Source organism: Lepidochelys kempii, chromosome 17 (genome assembly GCF_965140265.1).
Source record: "Lepidochelys kempii isolate rLepKem1 chromosome 17, rLepKem1.hap2, whole genome shotgun sequence".
NCBI lineage: Eukaryota > Metazoa > Chordata > Testudines > Cheloniidae > Lepidochelys > Lepidochelys kempii.
The window spans coordinates 9664753-9671132 of record NC_133272.1 but is presented as its reverse complement, the minus strand read 5'-3'; positions in this window follow the sequence as shown (position 1 = coordinate 9671132).

Here is a 6380-nt window from a genome sequence, read left to right as displayed (position 1 = left end):
TTTAAAAAAAAAAAAAAAAATCTTATTTGCCTTCTGGTTTTTAATCCTCTTGGGTACCTTCGGGCCCTATTTCCAAGCTTTCTCCAAACCCGTGGGAGCTATAAACTTAAGAAAAAAAAATTAAAGCTTGAAGTGAGATTTTCATGTTACTGCTTGCCTGAAGGAGCTGGGACTTTATGAAAACACCAAATATTGTGAGAGTCAGCAACCATGCATTTAGCATATACACTGCAGTAGGAGACATTTAATGACTAGGGCAGAAAGCCTGGTGCTGCTGAGAGATTGAAGACCGACAGTACAGGCAAAGCATATCAGACAGAGGGCAAACGGAGTAACAAATGAAGGTACATGGCAAGTACTGCGTCCAGCTGGTTACCAAAGAGACACAGGACCATCAGTATCAATTCAGAATGCTTCACCCAGCAGGACACAAGTTGTCCACTCAGTCTTTTTTAGGAGACCTCCCCCCTCATTTATTCTATGGAGGCTATCAGTCACTTTTGCGGCAGGGCAGGGCCATTTTTCCCCCCTGCAGAACTCACCTTCAGGCAACAGAGTTCTCCCTCAGAATCCAAATTCCATTCTCAGTGCCACCCAAACATCAGCTGAGTCACACGGGCATGAAGAATCAGAGAACATGGCACTAGGCCACCGAGCTCCGGCATATTCCCTGTCCTGAGAGGAACAACATGGAGGGCAGCCTAAACCCAACCCTTTCTCCATGCCCCTCAGGAGGTGAAGGGGCTCTCTCTAGAATCCCTTCTTGTCTCCCTACCTTAAGGCTTTACTCTCAGCTTGGTGGGGCGTATGTGTCAACCACCATTCTACAGCAACACATCATAATCCTTTGATTTGCTTTTTAAATGCTTACGTTTACTGCTGTAGTTTAGAGAGTGTCATATACCACTCATTCGGTGTACATCCATGGAACAACTCCATGATGGAGTTTACATCACCATGAGAGCACAAGGTAGTGCTGTGACTGAAGTCGATGTCCAGCAGGTGCGAGAAACTATTGACAGCTTCCTCCTATGGGAACGTGAACAATTTCTCCCTCCTGTGCCTTTGTTAAACTAGTTTAAGAGGCGCACTTGTTTCTGTTTCAGCACAGTGGTTCCATGATTTTCCCCTGTGGAGCCAGTCAGGCAGTTTTAATGTGGGACTTTTCCCCCCTCATCTTAGTTCCACCATTCCAGGAACGTCCCATTAACAGGAAGAGGAAACAGGGCGATTCCAGGAAGGGATTAGAAGCAGCGGTGATCCGTTCTAATTCATTGTGAATTTGCTCCTTATATCAACTGGTCCTGACTGTAAATGAAGTCCCAGCAGTGGTGACTGATCTGAAGCCTTACATAATTGCTTTCAGTACAGGAATAAATGGAACAGAAAGTGCAGATGTGAAGGTCAATGGATGGTTATTATATTGCAGGATAAAAGCCAAAGTTTCATTTGAGACAACAGCATTATGGAACATCTCTTTTGAAGCTCTAAACATATTCAAACAATATATTGTCCAATTACTGAGTTCATTAAAGCCCCCATTCAGCAAGGTACTAAAACACGTGCAGAACTAAACCACAAGTACTCCCTCTAAACTCAATGGGCCTATTTAGATGCTAAGAGTTACGTGTGTGCTTAAAGACCTTGCAGAACCCAAGCCTTTATTCAAATTCAAAGCCAAGATTTTAAGTGAGCCTTGAGTTTGGGTGTCCACACTGAGACACCTAGAAGGAGTCTGCCTTTCTGAAAGTGCTGAGCTCTCACCTTCTAAGAGTCTTGTGTTGGGCATCCAAAGAAAAAAGTACACCCCAAGTCACTAGCCACTTCTTAAAATCTTGGTCACGATTTTCCACATGCATACAACCAGATATACAGCGCCCTTCATACACACTAAAGACCATCATGTAACTATTTTTTCCCCCTTTCTCTACTTGAAGTTGTTCAGGAAGGAAAGTTTAGAGGTTAAGGCCTGCATGGGACTCAGAAACCTGGCTTCAGTTCCTGGTTCAGCTACCAACTTGCTGTGCCACCTGGGGCAAATCCCTTAACCTGCTAGGTCTCAGTTCTTCATCTGTAAATGTAGGGGATACCGCTTTACCTGACAGAAGGGTTGTGAAGATAAAATCCACGATTGTGAGGTGCTCAGATACTACAATGATGGGGGCCATATAGTTACTTAGCCAGATAGGAAATGGAACATGTCTTAGTTATAACTTAAATGTCATAGAGCTGTGAATTCCCACCCTCCTCCCCTCACGCTAGCCATGCACCAGGGAAAAAACACAAGTCTTAGGGCCAAGGCAGAGGAGGATAGGGCCTTTAAGACCAAGCTTTCATATATTTTCCATGTGAAGCATCTGATTGCCATGTCTCATAGTGCCTCAGGCCAGAATAAGAACTCCCTCCTACTTCCATAGTCAGGAGATGAGCTTGCTTTAGAAAGCAGAATTCTCTCTATGGGAGAGGTGAGCATCACCTTTACGACACACAGCCTCGATGACTGACTACAACCAAGGCACTAAAGCCTCCACTGCACAAGGCGCTGGTCAAGGAGTCACCTGAACCAGATACCTCATGGAGCCAGCTCAGCGCAGGCATTACAGAAAACAAGTTAACACTGAACTCAAACTAGCTACTGGGGCGTTAAAGCCCATAACAGAAATGTTAGTCCTTCAGTGACCCAAGGCAAATACTGTCAAGATTAGATTCCCGTCCAAGCCAGGTTACTTGAGTTAGGGCAAGGAGAGACATCCCTGCCCTGTCTTCACCCAGAACTGGTCTCTAGTAGAAGCAGCCAGCCCTTTTTTATCTGGGCTGCTGGGCCCTGATTGGCTTCCACCTGCTGCCCGCCCTTTGGCGCCACAAGATGCAGCAGGACACCTTCATGGGGAGGAGGAAGAGGTTTTCCCCAGGCAGCAAGGCACCTGACAAGGGGCAGGAGAGGCCTGGTTCACCCAGTCAACGTTCTGGTTCCAATCCAGCAAAGGACCTAAGAACGTGCTTAAGTTTAAGTATGTGATTAATCCAATTGAAGTCACATACATGATTTGGTGCATCGGGGCCAGGTACTTAGCATCTTGTGGATCACAGCCCCAAGCTTAGGTCTGATCCAAAGCCAACTGAAATCAATGGGAGTTTCTCTCTTGGCTTGAAGGAGCTTGGATCAAGCACTTTCAATTGTAAAATCCTTGGAGCAAGAATTGTGAGTTCCTATGTGTTCGTACAGCACCTAACACAAGGACCCTTGATTGTGACCGGGACCTCTGGCTACTACCACAACACAATTAGTAATAATATAGAATTATGATGTTACTATCTTCCCATCCCACATTACAATTTGGCATAGGTAAACCTGGTGTATATAATTTTTAATCCACTGGAGCATCATGGATTCAAATGTTTGATTCAAACACAGTTGGGTTTGTGTTCCTCTAATGGAGACAGCAGAAGGAAAAAAAAAAAGACAGGAGATGGGTGAGAACAATTTCAATTAAAGAAAAAAAAGAACTGGCATATAATTATTATACACTGCTTGGGCAAGCTGAATAGTGGAGAGTACTTATACATATCCCTAATACCGGGGGAAAGCTACCCTCAGCCAGAAATAGGCTCTTAAACTTCACTCAGCCTTGGAGATGGAAAAGAGCATTGTAAACTACAGGAAAAATATTTCTAAATTAAACTACGTTTTACAAACCTCCTAGTACTTTGAGATGTTAGTAACACCAGCCGCTCCAAGAAGCAATGGTCTCAAGTAGCAGTAGGGGAGGTCTAGGATGTATATTAGGAAACACTTTCACTAGGAGGGTGGTGAAGCACTGGAATGGGTTACCTAGGGAGGTGGTGGAATCTGCTTCCTTCAAGGTTTTTAAGGCCCGACTTGACAAAGCCCTGGCTGGGATGATTTAGTTGGGATTGGTCCTGCTTTGAGGAGGGGATTGGACTAGATGACCTCCTGAAGTCTCTGCCAACCCTAATCTTCTAAAATCCCCAGCCCTAATTAGTGGCTCTTTAATCCAGTATAACAAAATCCAGTGGCTGGGAGCTGGAGTAAGCAAAGTTCAAACTGGAATTAAGATACACATTTTTTAAGCAGTGATGATAATTAGCCATTGGAACAGATTACCAAGGGATATTAAATTCTCCATCACTCAGAGTGTTATAGGGTCCATTTACAATATGGGGTGTCACCTGCTGTCAGCTCTGGGGATTAGCTCTTGCCAGGCACTGCCCTCCTGTGGTGGGGTCTCTGCGTGTTGTCTCTTTCACTCTGTGGCCCCTTTAACTCCTGAAGCTGCAGCTTCCTGTGCGTGGCTTGGTCCTCCCCTTCCAGGGAAATCAAAGTCCTTCCAGACCATCTGCAACACCCTATGTCATTTCCCAGTGCCTGGTAGAGGAACCCAGGCCCACCCTCTACGCTGGGTTCCAGCCCAGCCATCCTCTAACAAGCAACAAAGCTCTGCACAGTCCCACCCCTTGCTGCTCTTTCCCTGGGCTTTTTCCCACTTACCTAGCTGCCCTCTCTTGCTGGGTTTGCCAACCCAAACTCCCTCTGCCCAGAGTAACTGTAGTCTACTTCCTTACAGCCTCTTGCTGCTCGCAGCTCCTGGGCTTTTTACAGGCCCCTCCTTTTCCTACGCAGCTGAGCCCATTTCCAATCAGTGGCCTGCTCCTGGTCTCCTTTTTCAAGTGCAGCCTGGGTAGTTAATTGGCTTGTCTCACCACTTTAACCCTTCCAGTCCTATGTGGGGTGGACACCCCATCACATACCCTCCCTCTCAGGGGTGTGGATGCCTCCTGCCCAGCCCCTGCCGTACCCACAGGCCATCCCTCTCTTGTTATGCTTCCTCCACCAGGAGACACAAATTATACTGACCCTCCATGGCATCCCTAAACTTTTCCTTTTGAAACTTCAGGTCTCCTTCAGCTATTTGCAGGGGTTGTTCTGCTGCCGCCAGCTTCCCCTGGAGCTCCTTCACTTGCCCCACAGGATCCCCCACCACCCTTTCACTCAGGGTCCGAATTCTCACCAGAGCTTACTCCACTTCCGTGTGGAGCAGTTCCTATGCCTACACAGTTCCTATGTCTGTCTGGGCCCTCTCCCTCCCAATCATCTTATCTGTTACCTCCCTACTACCCCCTGCCGGGTGTGTGGGATAACCACATGCAAGGTCCACGGTCATTGCTACCATGTCTATCCTGATGGTCTCTGGCATATGCTGGTCTCCAGACACCACCTCCTTATTTCCTGTTTCACTGGGGTCCCTGCCTTCCTCTTTGCTACATCGCCCTTTCTTAAGAGGCCAGTGCCTCTTTTTATGCCTAATCTCATGGCACCTAAAACAAATCCTTGGCCTTTTCTTGGGAGTAGGCCACTCTTCCGCCTTCTCTTGTCTAGCCGCCTCTTGGGCTAGCCTTCCCCTCACAACTCAGAAATGGGCATACCCTTCTGACCACAGGCGAAACAGGCCCCTCCCCTTCAGGTTCTCCCCCCACGTTAGACTTTTTTGGCTTTCTCGTTTTCCTGCCTGTATAGGTAGGGGCACTCTCTGTTTAGGTGTCCCCCTCATTCACAGACATAACACCGCTTTGGCCAGGCCCACAGCCTCCTGGTGCTGGTACCTCTCTTCTTATCTCACTCCCTGCAGTCTTTATGTGAGCTCCTGCGGGAAGAAACTAATAAATACAGCTGCTGTTCAGTTAGCCGTGTCAAAGAGGTTTGCGGGTATCCATGTGCCTCTCACTGTCTGTTGGTTCTCCAGCACTTGCCTCAGCAGGGTCTAGATCCATCCCTGCTGATTGTCAGTCCCCTTCTGCCGGGACGGTAACTCTGGAGTGCAGGCTGGGAAGTTATAAGTGCCCTCAGCAAAAAAGGCTTTTTCACCTTCATTTGGTTTTTTGCTATGGCTTGCCACACTCCCTTGTATCAGAGGTGACTGTCTAATGCAGTTCTTGGCAGTGCACCACAATCTCTTAATCACCCCCGTACCAGGGGCAACTGCGTGGCCACTTCCCCCCACTACTTGTCACACACTCCCAACACACCTCCCTTTGGCCAGGGAGTGACTGTAGCCTACTGCCTTGCAGCCTCTTGCAGCTGCTCACAGTTCCTGGGCTTTATACAGGTCCCTCCTGATCCTGCCCAGCTAAACCCACTTCCAGTTACTGGTCTGCTCCCTGTCCACTTCACGTGCAGCCTAGGCAGTTAATTGGCCTGCCTCGCCCCTTGAACCTCTCCAGTCCTGGGTGAGGTGGACACTGCATGGCATGGAGTTTTTAAATCAAGTCTGGCTTTCTTTCTGGAAAATATGCTTTAATTCAACCACAAGTCACTGAGCTAGATGCAGGAATAACATGATGAAATTGTACGGGTTGTGTTA